Genomic DNA, 23,889 nt, shown 5'->3' with positions numbered 1-23,889 from the left:
GGGATGGCTTTGTTCTGCTCTGCTAGGTACATAAGTTGCATTTTTGCACACAGGTATTGTAGGTTTTGGATCTTTTTTGTGATAGTACATAAAATGGGGTGAACTTTAGGGATTCCCCTGAGGTTTCTAAACACTCCCGTAGGAATTTGTATTGAAAATTTCTGTTCAAGCTCTCTTACTTTTTCATTATGTGAGGTTTACTGTTTTTAAGTTTATTTCTAGTAAATGTAGTGCTTTATTTTCTACTTGAAACTTGCTATGCTGGTCCTTTTTAAGGGAGACAGCGTGTGGATGTTCCTTTTAAGGACATTTGTAGGTTTGTAACTGTGAAAGTGCAAGTTATCTTTAGAATATTATAATTTCTTAAGAAAGAAATCAAGTAAGCCTTGGCTTACAAAGTCAGTCTTCTTATCAAAGCCCTCATATTGTCTTCCTTATCACACCTTCAGCCAGCCTTATTAATTCTCATTTCTCAGCTTGACGAGGTCTAGTTCCATTATTTATGCAGCTCAGGACTGGCAGTCTTCCACTGCCATTAAGAGGGTGATTTGCAGAACTGCAAGAACAAAACTTTCTGCTTTGAGGACAGCCTTGTGTTTGTTTTACAGTTGGTTACTGGTGTGACAAGGAAGATCTTGATCCTGTGACACTGGAAGGTGAAAGTCAGTGATACAGGTATTTGTGCCAGAACTGTAGTTCATGAGCCTGGCATAGCTACAGTAGAGGAGCTGTACTGAGGAACCAAGACCAGCCCTATGTGATGAGCTGTCAGGGTAGCTCTGACAAGAGTAATTCTGTTTTCTTTAATTTTTTTTGTTTTATCTTGGTTTTTGTTTGTTGCAGTCTTTTTGTTTAGTTGTTTGTTTTTTTCTGGGACACTTTTGTCCAAGAAACATCAGTGATCTCCCATCCTTTCCATTTCTTATAGTCTTTGTGTGATGAATCACAAGAAGTGTACGTCACTGAAAATGCAGAAACACTCTGAATTTTTAGTTGTGAAATCTGGTGGTCAAGTTGTCAGTCAAGATTTGTCTGCAAATCATGGTATCATGACTAAAATGATCTTTCATAAATGTAATGAAACTGGCTGAAATCTATCTTAAACTATTAGCTGAATGGCAGAGCTTGTTGTGTACAAATATATATTTTTTGTAAGGTCTCTATAGAATGGGGAGAAATATGTTGCAATATTTCCTACAATTTCCCAATCTCCAATAGTGATATCTTCTCAAGAAATTGAAGGCTTCATTTTGTTGAATAGAAGAGTTACTTTTTGATAGGAAAACAAAATTTTATGATATGAGCTGCACGATCAGGTGTGATTCCCATATGTTTCAGAAATGGAAAATAACTATCTTTTCATGAATTTGCTCCCATCTCAGACATGAAATAAATGCAATACTTTTTCCCAGTTAAAAGACTTGGGAAATAAAAATAAAAACATATAAGTAGCCATGATATCCTTTTTTGTAATCCAGGATCTTAAGCTTGAAAGATAAATGCCAAATTATCTATAAATGCTGAGATCTGTCATAATGCTGCAATAACTCTGAATTTAAAATACTTTTGATTCCTAATTTCTGCTGTTCTTTCCACCAAGGCTTTATTGCATTGCAAAATTATTGATTCCTATTTTCTTCTTTTTGTTTGGTGCATCCCTATAGTATTCATTTGGTTCATTAGTAAATCAGCCAAACTGCTGAATTATTTTCTAGAGTCATAGGAATAACACCTAAGCCAAGTTTTATAAACATACACTGTCACTTAAGTAAAAAAAACCCCTAACTCCCAAAAAACAACCTAAAAGACACATTTCACTTTTACTCCTTTGTGTAAAGTTTGCCAGATATCTTGCAGACCATACTTAAACCTTACTTAAACATGCTAAGAATAAAATGCATACTGATATACATGGGGTACTAAATAATTGCTTCATGTTGTTAAGGCTTTTCATTTAATCAATAATTTTGTCTCTCAGATTTTCTTGGTGTTTTTTGATGGATGCTTGCTAGATTCCAATGTCAGCCAGCAGCTATTTTCCCCAGAAGAATGGACCAGCTGGAAATCTTTTTGGTAAGAAGGGGAAAAAAAATCAAATAATTGACTCCAGCCAATGCCAAGTCCCTCCATCAAAGACTGTTACTCAAAATGCTAAATCTAGTTTTCTGCTACCATTGTGAGCTATTCCTTCTGTATAGCAGATATCACCCTAACTGTTCCAATTTAAGGTCACTGGTCACTACTAAAATACAAATGACTGTTGTAATCCTGAGTATTTATTTTCTTCAGTTTGTAGTTTGTGGGGCAGTTTGGTAGGGTAAATGGATTCAGTGAATCATCATATAATGTTTTTTCCTGGATCCTCCTTCTAAGGGATCTTTTACAAATCTCCCACCCACCCACCCGTACCACCCAAAAAAAAAAAAAAGAAAGGCTAAAAAAATTTAAGCAGGCATGTTAGAAAAATTTCTCTGAGTTACTCCTTACAATCAACAGTCTTCCCTTATGAAAGTAGATTGTATAGTGAATAATCCTCTACAGGAATGCATTTAATCTACTGTTAATGAATACACTTATATAGAAACTTAGGAACAGAAATTTGTTAGTTCCTTCCTTCGGTAATTATGGAGATTTAGCCTTCTAGTCTAGTTTCCTGTTACATTAATATAATACCTGTTTCCTCTGGAAATTTACCCTTTAGATGACTGTTTTAAAATCAGTTAGTGTAGTCTTTCACATTATTATACTCATCCTCTAGAGAATGTCACCTATTCTTTGTTCATATCAAGACCATTACTGTAGGTAACTGTAGGTTACAGAGTAAAGAAGTTTTTCCTCATATTCATTTGGAATTTTCTGTATTCCAGTTTCTTCCTATTGCCTCTTGTCCTATTGCTTGGCACCATCGAGAACAGCCTGGCTCCATCCTCTTGGCATGCCCCCCTTCAGATACTTACTTACATTGATAAAGTCTTGCTCCTTTGTCATATTTAATGTGCCACATTGCATATTTTACTCTATTTTGATGTTGTACAAAGGATAGAAAACACAAAAAAGAAAACTATTTTCACAAGGCAATGATTTTCAACCTGTGCGTTTATTTTATAAAGCCCAAGAAGTATGTGAAATTTTCAAAAGAAGTTCATGTGATGAAAGGCATCTTGTCAAAAGTTGAGAGATTTCAAAGAAAGCTTCTTAAATAGTGTGAGACTGTGGAAAATGACAGTATAAAAGCAAAGTTTAAGAAAAGGAGTAAATTTCAGAGGTATTCAGAGAAAAACATTTATTAGAAGTTCCTTATATGAAATGGAGAACCTCAAGTAAAGCAATAATTTATTAAAACCTTAACTATATATACCAAATCAGTTGCTATTAGAACATTTATCTGAGTTGGGGTCTTGTGGGATATGAAATATTAAGTTCAAGTTTTGCTGTCTTCTGAAACATAGCAAATCTCAAATGATGGGACATGAGTCACTTGTGGTAAAAGGGCAGAGCAGAAAGCTGCTGGCATTTTGGAATGCAAATATATTACCCAAATAATGTTCCCATGACAAGAACATGCTTGCTTTCTTTTGGAAGTTCCAAGAATTTTGCTTAACAAAGAATTTCAAGCAAAGAAAAAGTGTTCCTTTTTTACTGTTAAAAGTATGTGGAAGCTTTATTTTTCAGTATTCCTTTCTAGTTGCACATCTCGATTAATCATCTTGACTACCTATCTGCTCCTCTTGCAGTCTGCAAGTAAATACAAATAATGTAGTTAACTGCAGTGCTTCTCAGGTAGTGAGTTTGTTTTCTGTTGTTGGTTCTTGGCTTTTTTATTTTTATTTCCAATGTTGCAATCTAGCCCGTGTTTATAGATCTGTTCCTCTTGCCCATCCTTCTATGCTGTAGATGGGCTCTTTTCTTCTTCTTCTGACTGCCACTCATGCTATTAACATCTTGCTCATTATTGGTTTATATTGGCAGAGGAAGGACAAGGGGTATTCCATAAGAGTGATAAATTAGAATATTATTTATGCTTAGTAAAAGCAAGCATCCCAGGAACAGGGAGGTGTATCAAAATGATTGTTTTATAGATATTTGTAGCACCGCTTTGATTTATGCCTTCATCCTCAGCAGTACTCCAGCATACTCCTGGGAAAGCTGGCAGCCCCTGGCGTGGACAGGTGCACTTTTTGTTGGTTAAGAACTGGCTGGATGGCTGGCCCCAGAGAGTTGTGGTGAATGGTGCTGCATCCAGCTGGCATTAGGCCCTTGTGGTGTCCCACAAGGATCTGTGTTGGGCCCATTCCTGCTTAATGTCTTTCCTGATAATCTGGATGAGAGGGTTGTGTCTACTATTAGCAAATTCATGGATGACACCAAATTGGGTTGGAGTGTCAATCTGCTGGAGGGTAGAAAGGCTCTGCAGAGGAGCCTGGACAAGCTGGATAGATTGCTGGAGTGGACCCCTGGAGTGCTGCAGGCTGGATCAGAGAGGCTGGAAAGTGGACCAGCAGAGAGGGACATGAGGGTGCTGATCAACAGCTGCTGAACATGAGCTAGCAGTGTGCCCAGGTGGCCAAGAATGCCAAAGGCATCCTGGTCTGGGTCAGAAATAGTGTGGCCTGCATGACTAGGAGAGTGATTCTTTGTCTGTACTGCACTACAAGTCCTGTTCCCAGTTTTGGGTCTCTCAGTTTAGGGAGGACACTGAGGTGCTGGCGAGATTCCAGAGAAAGGCAGTGAAGCTGGGGAAGGGTCTGGAGCAGCCAGTCCTATGAGGTCCTGAGGGAGCTGGGGTTGTTTAGCCTGGAGAAAAGGAGACTCAGGGGAGACCTTACCACCCCCTACAAGTACCTGAAACGAGGCTGTAGCCAGGTGGGCATTGGCCTCTTCTCCCAGGTAGCCAGTGACAGGACAAGAGGACATGGTCTTAAGTGACTCCAGGGGAGGTTTGGGTGGAAGAAAGTTTATGAAGTATTTCTTCACAGAAAGGGTGATTCGACGCTGGAATGGACTGCCCAGTGGTGGAATCACTGTCCCTGGAGGTGCTTAAGGAAAGACTGGGCTCAGCACCCAGTGCCACGGTCTGGTTGACAGGGTGATGTTGGGTCATAGGTGAGACTTGATGATCTCGGAGGTCTTTTCCAACCTCATCAATGCTATGATTCTGTGGAAAAAAAAGATTAAGAGATTTGCACCTCTGCCTCTTGCATAGTATGTTATTCCTCAGTATTTGTGAGAAATTAAACTGTTAAATATTTTCAATGAAGTGTTTATGTATAAATACTTGATCATATGTGGTAACAGGCTTTGGTCTAAAACATTCCAATGGTTTGGGACCTGCCAAGCTTCAAGTGAGCAGTCAGGGCTCTGCAAAAGATGGGAGGGATGGTAATTAGAAAATAAAATGAAGATTATATTTTAATAATAGCAGGCTAATCTTATTTACAGTTTTGTTTGGTGAACTACTTCCAGCATGGTCGGCAGTGCTTAATAAAATACAAGAATAGGAATGAAAAAGACCTGTTGTAGTGAGAATGCCTGTTTTACACTTTGTTACTGCAGGGAGATATGAGGAGATTGAAACTGGAGTGAGTTATAATAGGACTATATTTGCACTATGTTTAAGACTGTAGCTTCCTCAGGTTATTGGAATGATTTACATCTGCTATGAAATATTTTAATTCTAGCTGTGTTTTCCACAAAGTGAGTGTGCACCTCATAAAATATAGGGTGAGGCATCAAGAGATATGAATTCATGTTAAGTACCAATTTCCTTTGTGATTGCTGAGATGCTCAACCATTTGAACGTACTCTTCCTTTCTATAAAAGAGAAAATAACTGCAGATATTTGATTGTTTCATAGTAAAATGAAAAAATGTTGAAGAGAAAAAAATGTGTGTCTTAATGGGAACATTTTGAACATATTGGTAACGTACTGCAGAAAACCTTGGCAGTTTTCTTAGTGTCAGCTAGTTATTATCTTTCATGTGTGCACTCTCAGCAAAAAGACTCACGTTTTAACAGTGAAGAATCATCCTTTTTCTTTCCTTTACTTGCTTTGTTAAGCAAAACTCTTGGGATCTCCAAAAGCAAGCAAGTATGTTCATGTGATGGCAACAGCATTTGGATAATACATTTACACGATCCTCCTGCAAATACCTGATGTTTGTTTTATGGTCTTTTATTCTTAGAAAAATACATTAGTAATAACAAAAATGTTTAGTTTATATTATATACTTACACATCTATGTTGAAGTTATCCATAAAGATACCAGTGAAGAGTTAAAGCAGTGTTTAAAACCTAGTCAGTGGTTCTTCTTTTTCTGCCAGAGATCACTGCTCAGGCCCACTGCTCAGACTTTGAATCTGCCTGGAAGTAAATCTGGAGTTCCCTGGAGGTTTTACATGCCAGTTCAGGGTGAAAAGTGTTTGAGATCCTTTCTTTTGAATTCTGCTTTGTTTTTTGTGCAGCATTAGAGTCTTACTGATTGCTTGGACATTTCCTTGGGTTTTTTTCTTGGAATTTTTTTGATTTTTGGCTTTTTATTTTTTTTGTTTTGTTTTGTTTTGTTTTTAAGTTATGGGACAGCTGCAGTGTGTAATTTTCCTATGCTCAGAAGAAACCAGAAGTGTGAAAAAATATCAGTGTAACCTATTATTATCTCATTTTTGCAGAGGAAGAAGCAAGTAGCATTCACCTGCTCTAGAAAGAGAGGCTCACAGTTTCTTCCTCTTCTTCCTATATAGCTGCAGGTAACAGTAACTTAGACAAGAAGCTTTTTCTTCAACTTCTAAGAAGAAGGTCTAGGAAGGGAAAACAAGGAGAGGTCCTTACTAGAAATGATGAATTTAAATTTCAGTATAATTTTTTAGGTTGAAAGAACCAGCCACTTCTAACTAATGATAAATTGTTCTTTGAGCTCTGAATGCTGTTATGAAACTTAAGATCATAAGCTTCTGGGACCAAGGCTAAACCAACTTTTTGGGAGCCTGGTGCAGCTGGTGCCGTAACCTTTGTTCTTTAAGCCTATTTTCTTACAAAAGCATGGAGGGGCCTCCAAAGTGTGTGACTCCAAAGTGTGAAATGGGATGCTATTGCCTTGTTCATCTCCATCACTGAGTTTGTTTCCTGCAAGTTTTTGCAGTTTTCTGTATTTTGTGGCAAGTCTGTCTCCAGGCTGTGCTGGGTCCTTGTAAAATAATTAGGTTTTGAAGTTAAAATGTGTGTATGAGTGTAGGAAACAACTAAGAATGAGATAATGCTTTCTGTCATGTTGGGGATTGATCTTTACCTTTGTTGTCCAGGGATATTTGAAACTCTGTCCAGATTTGTCTCTGTTTCATTGCCCTTACTCAAAACTGGTCTCACAAATAAGGGATTCAGTGAAGATAATGGCTGTCTAGTCAAGTGTTCAACTTCATAAATGCAGGCTCTGGTGCCTAGATGACATAGTATCTGCCACATCTCCTATTGAGGAAAGCTGAATTAGCTATTCCTCTCTTTTCTGAATGCAGACTTTTTGTTTTGTTGTTTGCTCCTTTTTTTTGTTAGTGACAAACTTTATCCTCAGAATTCAATGCTATTATTTTTGCTTCTCCCAGTAAGAAGTATTATTAGGTAATGTAATTCAGGTGCGACCAATCTTTGCATATACAAAGACAATCTTCATACAGCACTGTGTCTTCGCTTGCTAAGAAGTTTAGGAGCTGGGACTCCTGCAAAGGACTATGTCTGTCCCAGGATCTCCTGTAGCTGGTCAGCTGGGAATGAGCTGACTTCCCAAGGACACATCGTGTTCTATGCCTTGCAGCAGTTCTTCCATGCTACTTGATGAAGGAATCCCCAGGTGCATCTATATTTGCCACCTGTGCTGCAGGTTTGGGGCAGCTTTCAGCAGCTCATGATCACCTCTAAGAGTGCATTTATATGGTGGTTGTTTACCATATTTGCATTTCAAAAAGTGAATATGTGTAGTAGAGCTTGGCACTCACCAGTTATGTCTCCATACTAAGGCAGCTGAAAACACATCTGAAATGTTTGTCTTACAGGTTTGGATTCTGCAGCAAAATCATATTGCTTGGCTGCTAATTATGCAGCACACTAATGCAACAGAATTAAACCTGAGCAAAATAGTGGAATCAGATATATTAAGAGAAAAATTACTTTCTAGGGCACTGCAATGCAGATGACAGTTTCTCTTGAAACAGAAGTACAGAGGCTGTCATGGTGATAATTGTGTGTTATCTACCTTACTATCCAGTCACCTGTTATTTATAGTTTGGGATTTTTTTCCCCTAGGAGTTTTCATTTGTTGCTTCTCTTAATACTTTTATTAACTTTTATGTGTGATTTTTTAAGGCATTTAACAGCTGCAGCAAGCCATAGTGTGATTTGAAGAGATTTGTTGAGATGCCTAGGCTGTTAGTCTGAATTTAATACAACATGTAAAAGAGAAACCATAGGAGTTGTAAATAGTCAGGAGAGATTATGCTGAAAAAGAGGCTGTATTTTTTGCCTACATGTAAAATGTGTTTTCTGGGAAGCATTTTGTGAGGTTATTCAGGTAGCTGTTTTTCAAGTAGTAAGTTAGAAGAGAAACAAATCTTTGCTTAAAGCTTTTTTTGCCTATGTAAGCAAGTTCAAGCTTAACATATTTTTTTATACTTTTGAAAGGTGTCTGTTGAAGAGTGCAAGGATTAAATTAAAAAAATCCAAAGAAAACTGCTCTGCAGAAGCATTACTGTCACTTCATATGACAGACCAAAACCACTAAAATGGATCTAGTTTGAAGTAACACCAAATCATGTATGATGCTGATAAAAGGCAGTTACTACTGTGGTAAATTCCACCAATGCACAGGAGAATCTGGCCTGTAACTCTAGAACTGAGAAGCATTTTCCTTTAAGGCAGTCTCTTTTTCTTGGAGGGAAGAGAATGGGGGAATAAAAAGAAAAGCCTGGGGACTGTAAAGTCCATACAAAGCAAATTACTTTTTTTTCTTTCTAAAAGCATCATTCAGACAGTGGGAGTAAGAGGTATATAAAGCCTTTGTACCTGGCAGCCATTTGATGGACAGGCTATCATTATTTCTGTTAAACTCTTGCAAGTCTTCTGCTGGAATCTGAATGTGTAATTTTGAGCCTTTGGTATGAGAGGATGGCAGTACCCCTTTTGCTTCCGAATTCAAACGATGAATGTGGGCGTTCAGGAAGTTTTGCTGTATTACATAAACCCTTTTGTTAGGCCTTCCATACAGACTCCCCATAATTTCAAATTAGTTGAAAATACCCTGGCATTGCCTATTCCAAATGAAGTCAAACCAGGGGAAAAAACCAACAAGAACAACAAAATAAAACAAGAAATCGCCCTAAAAACACCAAAAAACCCCAACATAGAACCACTTAGAAACCTGAACAAAGATTCATAACTTTAAGTGGTGAGACATGGACTGTGTTTTTTTCTTCATGTGTTGGTGTTTTTTGCATTCCTGTGTAGAAGCATGCTTAAAAAATGCCATCAACCTGTGTGCACCAATCAAGTTTGAGTGTTTACTTCCTTGCATAGCAGGAACTCTTGGTGTACACAAGACTGAAGTTTAAGTGTTTTGGTATGCAGGCTTTTTGTTTTTTGGGTTTTTTTTTTTAGGCAGGCATGTCCTATATGGGGTGATACTCTCATATTCTTTTTTTTTTCTTTACACCTCTATACATCTCTGCTATTTTTTTCTGTACTACATATTCTGAACCCAAGAATTTGAGCATCATCAGTCGAAAATGACAAAACTTAAACTTCCACTGTAGGTTGAGCAGGCAAGCTGTTTCCATGTAGGGCATGTACAGTGATTTCTGTAACTCAAGTAATTATGACTAAGATACAAATATGGAGGCCACCTTATCTTTCAGTGTGATGTCTGCTGGGTAATAACCTCCCCACCCCCTACAATCAGGTAGTTGATAGTGTAGTCACTCCTCACTGTTTAAGGTTACAGAAAAGAGATTCTCTAACATGGGAATTTAGGGTTATAAACAAACAGTGGTTTAAATACTTGCACCCTTAGGATGTATCTCTTTGATCCATTTTTTCTAGAAGGCTCTCTTGTGTGACTGAAAATGTTCTCATTTCTGGAGTTAGCAGTTCTGTAGGTTTTCCCTACTGTTTTCAGTAGCTTCTGTCTATATACAGCCTGGCCTTGTAGACTGACAGAAAAATACATGATATTTGATGGTAGGATTGTATACTGAATGTTTGCCTCTTTCTTCTCAGTGGGACGTGTGCCCAACTGGCTTAATTCCTCCCTCAAGTCCTAACAATGCACACCTGAAATTTGGTTTAACAGTGACAAAGTTGCCTTGATGTTGAAATTTTTCTCCATGTCAGCACTGAGATCTTTGTTATATTCTAATGTTGTAAGAGAGAGATATTTTTTAAATAGTCTCTTTAGACATCCTATATGTTTGTTCATTTGTAGCTGAGTGTTTTTCATGATTTGATTTCAGTAATTTAAAAAAACTTTAAGAATCCTTGCTTTTTTTCCCCATCTACTAAGAATATTGCTGTAGGGTGTTGAATTCTGTTCCTGTTACCTTAGTAAATATGTTTTGGGGAGGTTTTGATCAATCATAGCTTTCTGCTTGTCTTCCAGCTGCTCACTGTTTTGCAGATCTCTCTCTTCTGTGGTTGTTTATTTTGAAAACTAGAAATAAAGACCACTGAAATTCCATTAGTAGTGTCCTATTTTGCTCTCCATTTCCCTCTTGATGTGTTTCCTTCGTAAGAAGATGACTGGAAAAAGTAGTTTTGTAACATTTAACTTTTGCATTCCTATTGCCATCATGCAACTCTCTTCCGATGCACGTGCTCTCCTTCTGCTGTGGCTGTGCTGCCAGGCAGCCTGGGCTCCAGCCTTATGGGAGCCACATCCTCTTTGTGCCTGCAGGATGTCAGGATGTGTCATTCTCTTCCTTCCTTTTTTTTTTTTTATTTTTTTTTTTTATTTTTTCTTTTTTCCCTTCTGGGTAATACTTAGAGCTCTGTTTTATTTCCAGACTGATATTCAGGAAAGCCTGCATAACTGAACGGTGCAGTCTAAAAGGTTAGAAGTGCAAAAGTTATTTTTAAGCATCTGTTTTCTGGTTCAGACTTAATGATATCTGAAGCATGTTTTTCAGGACGTCTCTGTTAGGATGGTTTGTTGTGTGGAAAGGCTGATCAAAACCTATTGAAGGTGATGATTCCTTTCACATAATGTTTTCTATTCAGCAGTGTGGTGAATTATGTAAAAGTTTATATAATACTGTATTTAAAAATTGCTAGTTTGTTATTTTTGCAGTTTTCTTCCCCTCTTTAAATTTAAGGAAGGGTTCTTCTTTGACTGGATTAGAGACACTCAGGCAGCTATTGATTGGAGACCACTGTTTAATGGGTACTGTGGAAATGAAAAAGAGAGATGCTCCCTTGTTTTAAAGCAAAACCAAACCAAAAACCTCTCCGGTAAGAGGTTTACCCCAAACCAGTAAGAGATTTTATTGTCAGACATAAGAAATGTGTCTGACTTACTTGATTTATTTATTGCAAGAAAATACAAGTAAAAAGTGAATTTCAGTTTTCCGAATTTGCATTTTCATTATTACTTTCTAGACTTGTGTAGAAGCTCCCCTACATTTTGTTTCCACATGTAAAAAGCCAGGAAATAAGTAGCTTATGAAGGTTGAAAATCTTCATATTTCAGGATGAAAGACAAGCCATAAATTTTAAAAATAAAAATCAGGTATATATAGATGAAAACCAGACAAGTTTTACTAATGTATTTAATTGCATTTATTCTGTTTTTTATATGTCATATTTTGGTTTTATTATAAAAACTTTTTAATGCTTTGTCCAGGGGGGTTGCAGGATGTCTATAATAAAATGTGCATTTTAAGAAGAATCTGTTTTTAACAAAGCTTACAGATCTGTGATTTAATGAATATCATTGTATACTTCCATAGCAGGGTTTACATTAAAGCTGTATGCTGATTTTCTCCAGTTTTAAACCTCATTTACTGAGTAGTACAAGAATGTTGTGACTGTGATAAAATTCCTACCAAAAAAAAAAGTAAAAAAGAATATATCTTTTTATGAGAAGTACATCTTAAGAAATTATGATTTATATTTTGGACATGCCTTTTGTATCCAAGATTCAAGGAGAATCTTGCCTTCTCTGAATAGGATAAATATGTAAAATATGTGTAAATAACTGCAGAGTTTAAGACTATATTTACCCCATGAGTAGGCTTTTTTAAGTTCTTGAAGTTAAAAGTTCAGAAGAACCAACATATGAATGGTATGAATAGTATATAAGGGCAATATATAATGGAATCATTGAGGTTGGGAAGAGTCTCTAAGATCATTGAGTCCAAACATATCCCTGAGTGCTACATCCACTTATCTTTTCAGCACTTCCAGGGATACTCTGGTTTCTTATCAAATTGTATAAATCTTTTGCCTCTTAGTAAAGATTTTCATGGAGAGGAGCAGGCATGAGTGTTGAGGGATGCATAATATAAAAGAGCAATTCAGTAATATCATCATATAAAATAAGAACTGAATTTGCTTAGTCTTTTCTACAGATAAGCAGAATGCCCAATCACTTGCACTCCTCAAAGTGCAAGTTTTATGTAAATTGTAAAAGTAGGTGCCTTTTGGTGACAGCTGAAAACCTTTTATAGTTTGAGCTTTGCCTTAGATTGACAGGAGACAGCCCTAGGTTTTTCCTGACCTCAGAGCTTTGCTCATATGAACACTTGGAGAAAGCTGATCTTGTAGAGGTTGAGTGGTTCATTGCTGTTAACTCTGTTTAGCCTTAGCAGGGTGCAGGTGAGGTGATGTTTTCTCATGCTTTGCACAGACTCTCTTGGCAATGTCTCCCTGTCTCCCTGTCTGTTCCTCTGTCACCCTGGGGCTCACACAGCCATCGTGCCATCAGTGTTGTGGAGGAGGAGGAGCATACAAGTGGTGGATGTAGGGAGCCATGAGCTGGTCCATGTGGTCCCATTTTTTTAGGAACTGTTGATAAGCAATGTGGAAAGAATCTGGACGGGAGTTCCAGTGCCAGGCAACACCTGCATTGATGTAGGAAAACCCCCTTTAATTTTTTTTTTTTAATGGCCAGGCTGCTAGGTGAAGTTTGGCAAATGAGTCTCAGAAGACTGTGCTGGTTGTCTGCTGAGGCATCCTGGCTGTTCTCAGATTTCTTCTGCTTCAGGGATCAAAGATAATGCACATCTCACTTGGCCAGCCTTCTTTTGTTAATACCGTTTGTTAATACCGTTTTAGTAAGACTGTATTGTTCGCCATGCTAGGTGTAGGTCTAATTCAGTAAATGAAGCACTTATATAAGCTTTGTGTGCTAATGCATCATCTAGGAACAATGTGAACTGCTTTCACAGAGAAGTAGTTCTGCATTTTGTTTGTGTTTCTTCTAGGATGACAATGCTTGGAAGGAATAACATATTATTTATTTAATTCACTTGGATGTAAATTGTTTTGGAAGAAGGATGATAGCAACAAGCTGCAATTGCTAAAGAAAAATGAAAAAATGTGAAAGAAAAATAGGTTTAACAAGAACTGAGAGTTTTAATACATTTCTCTAAAAATAGCCTAGATAAAGTATGTCATTCTGCTCTATTTCAGTCACATTGGTTTGTTTCATAGATTTGTTTTTAGTCTAAGTTCCTTCAGGCAGAGAAATTTAAGAAACATGAGATCATTGCATCTCTGAAGGTAGACTACCACAAGGCTTGTGGGGCCTTGGAAACTCGGTTACCATAATGCCAGTATCCCCCATGGGAAAACTTTTGGTTTGAACTAAAATGGCCTGTGATGTGGAATGTTGTTTTTGACTCTTTTAAGAAGTAAGATGAAGGTGGAAGGAGGTGTTGGCATGTAACAATAGTCTTAACCTTAAACCTAAGCCAAAGAAAGAACAGCCACACTGATTTCAGCATCCTTTTTTGGGGGAAAAAAGGTTTAATAAAGCTAGAGTGGCTACAAAAAATTTGTATTTACTTTCAAAAATTACAGTCATAAAATTGTAAACCAGCCCAGGTTGGAAGGGACCTTGAAAGATGATCTGGTCCAAACTTGCTTGGGAATGGGAATCTATCTGAAATTATCTACCACCCTCTCTAATCTCATCTTGAAAACCTCCAGTGGGGGGATCTCTACCACATCCCTGAAGAGAGGCTGTTGCAGGGAATGATCATTCTCACTATAAAAAAGTGTATCATATGCTAAGGTTGAAACCACTCTCGGTGTAGCTTGTACCCTTTCCCCCTTGCCTTCTCCACGTGGCTTCTTTGAAGAGAGACCCTCCATCCTCTTTGCATATACCCACTACATACTTGAATACTGTTGTGAGGTTCTTCCTGAGCCTTCTTTTCTCCAGGGAGAAATCGTTTAATTCCTTCTGTCTTTCATCAAAAGACATATTTTATAACACTTTGGTCATTTTTACGGCCTTTCTTTGGACTCTTTCTGGTCTGTCTGCATCTTTCTTGAATTGGGGGAATGAGAACTGGGTATGGTACTGCAGATGTGGCCTGTGAAATGCTGAGCAGAGTGGGATGATGACATCCCTACCTCTGAATGCCCCTGAGGATTAAGCCCAGGATTCAATCCCTTACTGCAGTGACACACTACTGACTCATGGTCAGCTTGTTGTCCACCAAGACCCCCAAGTCCCTTTGAACACAGCAGCTCCCCAGCCATATATATCCTGTCCTGTTTGGACAGGATTTGGTTATATTGCCCCAAGTGCAGGACCTGGCATTGTCTGTTAAATGTCATGCTGTTCTTGCTACTCCACTTTTCCAGTCTGTCCAGCTCTCTGTAGGATGGATCTCCCTTCTAATGTGTCATGAGCAAACTTGGTGAAGGCATTTTCAAACCCATCATCCCCATGATTTACGAAGCTGTTGAAAAGAATTTATCCCTGAGGGATGACTTGTGACAGGCTGCCAGCCTAACTAAAAACCCATGGTCACCACCCTCCAAGTCTGACCTGTGAGTCTGCTTCCGACCCGTCTTGCAGACAGCTCATCCCATCTGTATCTTGCCAGTTTGTCCAGGAGAAGGCTGTGGGAAACAGCACTCAATGCTTTGCTGAAGTCCAGGTGAACAACTTCCTGTTCTTCTCCCTATGTCGACAGAAGAAAAGATTTTGTTGTAGAAGTTGATCAGGTTTGTTGGTGTGGTTTGCCCTCAGTAAATCATGGTAGCTTTTCCCAATCACTTGCTTCATTAGGTTCATTACATCTACTTGTTTTGTGACCAAGCTGAAAGCCCTCAAGTTGCATGATGTTTGCAGTAAAGGGGATTGGGCAAAATTACCTTGGAAATTAAGCTTTGAAAGTTAAAATGATTCAGGGTTGGTAAGTGTAGTGGCGCGTTCCGGGGTCCCCGGGGGGGCCCCCCTTAGGCTGCAAGTTCGCTGGTGGCAGCAGGCAGGCAAGGAGACTCCACACGGCTTCTGAGGATGCTCATTAGATGAGGATTTATTGGGGGTGCTACCCCCAGGAGGCAGCATGGTTTCTGAGGGAGTGGGGGGGAAAGGGGAGTGAAGGGGGAAAGGGGAGGGGGAGAGAGGGGCTGAGTGGGCACCAGCCAGGAGAGCCGGAGAAGAGAGAGAGAACCGTCCCCCCGGCACACTGAACAGGGAGATTCAAAGTGGGCACGGAACAGATCGGGCCAATGGGATTACAGACACAGGATACTGCAGGGGAGGATCACAGGCTTGGAAGAAACCATACATTTTCCAGGGGTGAGACAGCGCATACCATTCAACTAAAATATAACACCACAGGTAAGGTTCTTTAACCGTCCCTACAGATATTTTTTTCTTTTTAAAAGCTCCTTTATAAAAATAAAAGGAGCTTTCCAGGGTGTGCTTGATACATAAAATAGACTGGCTAACCATAGAGTAATGCTGTGTTGTACCTACTGAGCAGAAAATAATGATGTTTCAGTATATAATAGGAAAAAGTACCTAGATGTTAAGAGCAGAATATATTAAATGTGTTCAATAAAAAAAAGGACTCAATGGTGGATAGAAGACCTTCTTATGTGTTTTCATCTTGCACAAATTAAATCCTTGTAACATTTACTGGGCTTTAGTATGAATATAGGGGCACATATTAGTTCATTAGTCATTGTATCTCTTGGTTTTGTTCTTTATTCTGTCCCAGGAACACAAATTATTGTTCTCTTTTTTTTGAGCAGGTTTGTTTTCATGGTAGACTTGACTAGATTCCATATGTGAGTGAAACATTGTTTTCCATTCAACTGAGATCTAATTCTTGTAGGATAATCAGTAGCTTTTGAATAAAAGTCTTGTGCAGAGAAATTTGCTTTTCAGGCAAAGGAAAATTGCAAAGCCCTTTTCCAAGTATCATATGTGCTCGAGAAGTTGAGTAGTTTTCTTTAACTTCCAAAGTGAACCAGCTGTATGTGTCTGAGGTACATGGTTATGAATTTTATGTAACTGGGTTTGTTGAAAATTGGTCTGGTGTCATAGGACCCTGTTGTGTTTTTTGGGGAGGGAGCAAATTCTTTCTGCAGCCATTTTCCACTTGGTTTTATCTTCCACTGGAATTTTTTATTTATTTTCATAAGAGTGTTGATAGAGATACAACTAAGAACAAATATGAATGCCTAGGTGAAAATGTGACGCTAATAACATTTTGGATTTTTTACCCCCATTCAGAATGTCCTTTACAAATTTTTCACAGCCTTGTCCTTATTTCATTTAGGAGAGCTAAAGAAATTCTTTGGTTTTTTATAAACCTTTGGAAATTGAATGGGCAAAATATTTAGTATTCTGCTGCTCCGCTTCCCAGAGACTTTCTCTAGTTAGAACTTAGAACCTTGGTAAGTGAAGCAACTGGGACTTGGAAAGAAGTCCCAGAATGGGTTAATTTGAATCCTGTGCTCCACTTCACAAATGTAATGGTTTTAAAAATCTGCTGAAGAATTGTTCCTGAAAAAATCGAGAAGCTGTGAAAGGCATCTAGGAGAGGAGATAGTGGTGCTGCTTCACTGCAGACCTCCAGCAGAAAGAATAACTAATCTTCTAATGATTTTCAAGAAGTTTTTGTAGCTACCTCTTTTCCTGGGAGTGACGGGTAGCATATCCAGGGCAGATCAAGTGTTTTGAAAGATTACATTGAATATCTTTTTGGTAACATTAAGAAAAATCTATTTACTTCATGTATTGCTTCATTTCTAGTTGTTATGTTTTATGACTAATATTGTATAGAAACAGTTATAAAAACAGGAAGAAAATAAGCTTGTTAGAAATTGTGTATTTTCTAGAGTTTAAAATGAGTGATCCTTGTTTTCCCTCCAAAGTTCTGAAAAGGTGTGGAGTGACTCTTTCTGGGACAGAATTAATAATGGTTGCAACTTAATTAATAAGGTCCTGCAACTTCAACAAAGATGCAAAATAATGTGAACTAAGATGATACATGGGATCACATTTTAATTTTCCTCCTTGCTTTGTTCCAAAAAGCAGATATATAGTTTATATATTTCTTTGGTATGGTTAGTGATACCAAACTTGCAAATCTTGATGTTCTGTTAATGATATTGGTGACACCTGACTGGTTCCTTGAAAAGATGAAGTGTGTGAAACCAAAACCTTTTGTATGCTACAGAGATTAAGTAGTGATTCTGTTCTTTGCAACGATGAGGAACTCTGTTAGTTCAGTCTTACTGTGATTTTTATTCAGCTTTGTTTGATGGATTTTCCCCTACTCGCATATGTAAAGTGATTTTGCATTTACATTGAATTTTGTTCTACATAGTTCTTGTTGGATAGGTTCTCTTTTGATGCTATAAATCACATAGATTATAACGGATTATTACTTATTGCACAGTGTTTTGCTGCATGCCAAAGTCCTGAAGCACCGAGTTTACATTTTGAGAAAATACCTGATATTACTGTAAGATTACTACTTGTGATTGTGGAGTGCTTTGGCTTTTTAATGGTACTCCTGTATTTACTCTACTAAATAGTTCTCTGTCTCTCATCCTGTGCATGTGCTCTTCTAAATTAACTCAAGGGTACTTATGAGGACTTAATTATGAGATGAAGAAACTCTGAAGGCAGCTACTACTCTTGTTTATTAGCTGATAGCACTGCAACGCCCGTGCTCAGGAGTGGCAGAGCGGCACTTCCCCGTGACTGCTTCACACACAGGACTGCCTTGTGGCTGCACCACGGTTCTGAATTTCCTTGGCTTTGGCTGAGCTCCAGCTCTCCTGTTTCCTACGCCTATTGGTCTCTGTTGCCCATTTGCAAACACAAGGACCTTACAGGATAGGCAGTCAAGAAGGCTTTTCTCACCCATGTCCAGCTGTTCAGGCTCTTCTTATGCCAAAGCACATCCTAACATGGAGCTCAGGTGTTTTAGCACTTAGTCTGAGGTAGTTTGTCTAGTTGTGCATAGTAATGGGTTGAATGAGCTGTTAGCAAGGGATGATTTGTTTCATTTTCTATGTCTAGTGCCTGTCTCTCCCTTTAATGTAAAATGGAATCTGGGAATTTAGGATCCTAGCCCCTCTGTTCATGTTTCTATACTCCTTTAGGCATGGATGTTACCCTTCAAGGCAGTCAATCCTTACCTTCAGTGGTATCAGAGAAATACAGAAGCAGACAGAGCCATAAAATAGAAATGGTTGTAGGATGAGGGACATGCAAGGTCCTTTCAGTGATTTGCAATAAAATTGTTTTTGTCTCAAAGAAGCATGATACAAGTCTTACTTAAATTAATTGGGCTCACCCATTCTGTGCGGATTCATTCTTTACTGTCTTTGAGCTAACAAAATTGTTCGGGGATCCTATTTTTTATGTGGGTATTTTTAAAATTGAAATCATATCATGTAGCTGGGGTTGTAGTTTTTGTTATTGCTTGTTGTTTTTACATCTTTTGTTTATAATAAGATCCTTAATAATCTGAAAGATGACAACTATCTGTGTGTTGGATCTGAGTGTTGGATACTTGTAAAGGGAAAACAGGAACAATATTATTCTTAGCTTGGGATTTTTTGGTGACCTGGTGACATAGAGTATGAAAAGAACCAGATTTATATAAAAAGGGGAGCAACGTGGGAATATGCAAGGGGAGGAGAGCTGAGAGGATACCTGGTGAAGTAGCATGGACCTTAAGAAAAGAATTACAGGTGTCTGCTGTGCAGGTTTTTGCTGCCTATAGCCATGGGAGCTGGCAGAGCAGCTCTTTGGCAGTCTGGGGCCATGGGGCTGGGTGGCAGCTCGGTACAGAAATAGAAAGGTGAAGTTGATGCTTTTCACTTTAGTGACATGTTCTGTGAAACTGCTCTCCAGCAGAAGTCCTAAAAGAGGATAACTACATCATGTGCCACTGAAGAGGCAGTATGCTTTTAGTGTGAGCTGTCAAAGTTCTTTTCTGAGGAAGAGGAGCTTGCAGAGCTACCTGGGCCTTCTGCAGTCAGTTTATATATCAAATAGTATGTGCTGTTACCATGTCAGCCCAGGCTGGTGTTGACTGAAATGAGCTGTCATAGAGTCATTGAGGGTGGAGAGGAGCTCAGAAGGACTCTAGTTCAACCTCTTCCTGAAAGCAGGATTGGTGCTGAATTTGAAATGGTCTAGACTCTGCTTCTCTAATTTAGGTCTTTGAGAAACTTGTTCCAGTGCTTCGCCACCCTTATAATTTTTTTTTGTTTTGTTTTGTGTATGGCTATAATGAATAGTGCTGTAGCGCACCCATGATGTTGGCAGCAGCAGGGAGTCCACAGTGATAGCAGAAGAGCATATGCAACTCCTATAGCTCTAACTGTGTAGAACTAGGGGGCAGTTGATACTGTAAATTGCAAGATCATTGCTGACACCATGTTACAGAGAAGTCTCACAAAATAAATGTCGATGTCTGTACAGCTCTGAAGTTTTCCTTTGTAAACACAGACTTCATGTGCGTGAAGATTTTGAGGTATCAGTGCCCTAGAAAAATCTCCCAAAATCTGTACAACTGATGTAAGTGCCAACGCCTGGCTTAGCTTGTGGGCTGTGGTTTGCTGCTGCCAGGCAAGGAGCAGAGTGAGCCAGGGCACCTTCAGTGTCGAGGGTTGATTTGGGACAGAAACCTACATCTGGAAATGTAATAACATCTGCTGTGTTTTGTTTCTCTAAATATAATTTCCAGACGGAAAAGAAGAATTCATTTGAATATGCATCTCAAAGGCTTGTGTAGAGAATCACAGCTGGCCTAGTGCCTTCAGGAAAAAAGTGTATTGCCATTGGATTCTGTACATTCATTTTTTTAGCTGATTTCTTTTTTTTAAAAAAGGCCTTAGTATGCAACCACTTGTGTAAGTACTGTTCAAACGTTGCTGTCATCAGTATATTTGCATGTCATCTTTATTTATACTGAGTGATTACTGACAACTTCATTTTTTCTTTTGATAACTCCATTGGGTTAACTAAGGCATCTTCTTCTAACAAAACTTCTTTTCTGTTTGATTGAGCTCTCACCCTCATTCTTTTGGTCACCTGTGGATAGCACAGGCCATGCAGGGCAGGCAGAGAGAGAAATCCCTGTCAGTGCTCTTTCCATTCCTTTTGTTGTTTCATTTTCTCTTGCAAAACAATGCTGTCTTTTAACTTCTTTAGTTTTCCTCTGAGTACTTCCAAACTGTTACAAGTTTCACAGCTTTTTTTTTTTTCCTTAATGATATGTTTATCTTTTCTAGTCTGAGACAGCATGGCTGCAACTCTTGATTTAGAGAACTCTTTATTCTCAATTTGTATTAACTGTCCTCAGCCTTTTTTTCTGAGGTAAAATGAGGTTATACGTTGTAGTGTGCTATTGTAAAATATACTTTTCGGTTGCTTCAATCATTCTTGTCATGTTCTTCTCTACCCTTTTCAATATGTGGGCACCCAAATTGGATATTATTCTCTGATGCTGTCTTGAGGAAGCTGCCAGAACAACAGTTGTCATACAGGCTCTTTATTATTTCAGATTACGTGAGATTCTAAGTTTACAGATTCAACTTTAATTTTATTAGTTTTCCTGAATGTTTAACTAGGAAATTTGTTCCATTTGTTAGCTCCTAATGGTCCCTAAGTCTTGTTCATAGCTTTTTTAGATTGAAATTCATAATTAAATGCAGCCTTCATAATTTTTATTTATTTATTTATTTAATTTCCAGTAAATCTCTGGTTCTTTACTTGAGCCTTGTTGTTTATGGAAGTCAAATTACTGCCTTCAGTGAATTGTACCACTGATTTTCTTGGCTTAATGATTTATTTTCTGATTTTCCACCATCAAATAATTCAACTTTTTCAGGTAATTAAATGAAAATACTGTCGATCATAGCATGTTGTCAATATAGTCAGTGAAAGGTGTTGTGTTGATTATCACCACTGGAGACCTATTATGACCCATATTTCTAATCTTGCAAAAAATTACTTTAAATTGGATTGACATAAAGTTTTGCCTTAAATCCATACTGTTTTGGCTATATTCTCCTTGGGAAGCTAAAACTCCTCCATACTAGTTGCTTTATCTACTAATTTTATGATATTAATACTATGTTTTCAACATTTAAAAAAATACACCTAAATGTAGAAAAGTACTACTATTAGATTTGTATTTTCTGTGTTGATGCCATTTGGGTTTTGTCTTTTTTTTCTTTTATATGTTCTTTGTATTCTTCACACATATATTTGTAACTCTGTCACCTACTGTATTAGTAGCTAGTTTTCCCTGTACTTTTCCATGGCCTTTCCCTAGGCAGAAAGACAAAAATTCCAGAGCTCCAAACCCCAAGTGTACAAGGCCCTAGTGCTGTCTTGGCTCTACCTGGGAACCGAGGCTGAGAACAACTCTTTGAGATACATTCTTATGGACAGAGTACAGCCATTACTGAAGGAAGGGCTCCAAAGAAAAGGCTTGACCGAAGAAAAAATTACATCACCACTTGTCCTCCTAATTGGTGCTTTTTATCAGTTATTGCTAATTTCCTACGACCTATAAAAATGTACTCACCCCTGGAGGAAGTAGGATTTTGTAGACATCTTTCCATAACTGTTCCTGAAAACCTTCAAATAAACATCCACTCCAATATTATCTCCTTGCTAAAATTGTCTCAAGTTTCATTTCCAGGCTGAGCAAAAGGCAACAGTGTTACTATTATAGCTCCATCACTTATTAGTGAATCTGCATTATAGTGTTGCTTTTTGTAAAACCCACTTGCCCCACCATGTTTGTAGCCTCCCTAGCAGCAGGTTTATTTTCTTTTCTCTTGAATACACTGTAACTTCAAATTTTGTATGTAACAGAAGAGCATGTTGATTAAGAATCTATTTATGGATATCATGCTTGACTGGACACATAATTTTTAAGTTTAGTAAAATTTGTTGTTTTTAAAGGATGAAGAAAACCTTTTATTTTCCATGTTCAACTCTAGTAAAAATCTCTTTTAATACCTTTTGCATTTCTTTTTTTTCAATTGTATAGTTGATAAATCAGCTTTTTTTTATTTTGCTTTTTAAAAATAGCCTTTCAGGGTTTTAGAATATAAATAATTTTCCTTAAGTCCTCCTTCATTCAGTGTCCAGAGGTGCCATAATGTTAAGGAAAAGTAATGATTAAACTGCCCTGATGTTTTGTGTAGTTTTTTGGTGTTTACAATAACCATGAGATACACTGAATTTCTGCTTTGTAAGCAGTGTGGATAATTTGTTTCAGACATGTTAATTACTGGGGAAAAGCCAGAGACAATTGACAGTTTCCTATGTCTTGTACACAGCTGATCCTTTGTAATTCGGCTTTTCACACTGACTTCACATGAAACTTCTTTTGAAAATATGTACTAAAAATAAGCAATTACAGTCCTATATTTGTAATATGCAGTCCCTCAGTATAGGCTTTTATTAAAAAAAGAAATTCTCATTCCCAAGTTGTGTGTATGCCTTTAATATTATTGTCCCTTTTTGGTAAGCATAAAAGTGTGCCATATGGAGAGAATACAATTGTTTTCCTTGCAGTAGACTATACTTTTTGCCTTCCTACTTTGGCTTACTCTAGGAAATGCATCTCAAAGAGCATAAGATGTATTTCATAGTAACACAGTCCATTCAGGGGTGTTTTGAATTTACTGTGCGACAGGTGGTGGAGCTGTGCAGTTAGAATCCAGAAGGATGGACACTGAGAGGTGAACTGACCTTGCTTGTTCTTGGGTTTTAGCTAGGTTAAAAAAATGGTCCCAAGGAGGAATCAAATTTCAGAAATGGAAGACTTTGGGGTGATGCTTTGGTTAGCACATTGTCTACTCTCCAGCTGGAGTTGGGTTCTGGCTTACTTGGTGAGGCATTACTTGCCTTTGTGTCTTGAGGGCATCTGCTGCCTCTTTCTTACTGTGAGTCAGTCAGCTGCAGAACATGGATGTCTTCTTAAGAAAGCCTAAAGGAGTCTAGATGTGTTTTTTGGAGACAACTGATTCCATCTACTGGCATGTAGACAATTAATCTTTTCTTAATGTAAGTAGTATCACTTGTTATCTAGTTTACAGGGATGGGAGTAGAATAAAAAATGTCAATTGAATGTTCTTTAGGTTAAGGTTTTCCTTTTGATGTCCTGACCTTTTGGCTTTAATTTCATTTTGCATTAATGATGTTCAGGGAGAATGTACAAAATGGTTGAATTTGGTTGCCATTCCTATGCCATTTTACCACATTAAAAATCCATTTTCATTCTCTTAATCATCAGGTATTGAATGTGAACAAATAAATACTTTCTGAATCCTCAGAGAGTAAATTTCTGTCTCTCTAAAGTAGGTGTTAGTTTTATACTGAGTGTGTCACCTCTGAGCAGTGT

The 23,889-nt window shown here is 38.0% G+C and overlaps 1 protein-coding gene and 1 non-coding gene across 6 annotated transcripts in view; both read left to right on the top strand.

Moving 5' to 3' along the window:
* The window catches only part of FRMPD4 (FERM and PDZ domain containing 4), a 297,516-nt gene that overhangs the window by 46,796 nt on the left and 226,831 nt on the right, over positions 1-23,889 (top strand). The gene's annotated exons all lie outside the window — the stretch shown is intronic.
* Positions 12,439-12,522, top strand: LOC137469839 (U5 spliceosomal RNA). The gene has a single exon (XR_010996717.1). It is a non-coding gene; the product is annotated as a U5 spliceosomal RNA (small nuclear RNA).

The sequence above is a fragment of the Anomalospiza imberbis genome, chromosome 2, assembly GCF_031753505.1.
Source record: "Anomalospiza imberbis isolate Cuckoo-Finch-1a 21T00152 chromosome 2, ASM3175350v1, whole genome shotgun sequence".
Lineage (NCBI taxonomy): Eukaryota > Metazoa > Chordata > Aves > Passeriformes > Viduidae > Anomalospiza > Anomalospiza imberbis.
This window is presented reverse-complemented; position numbering and strand designations above follow the sequence as displayed.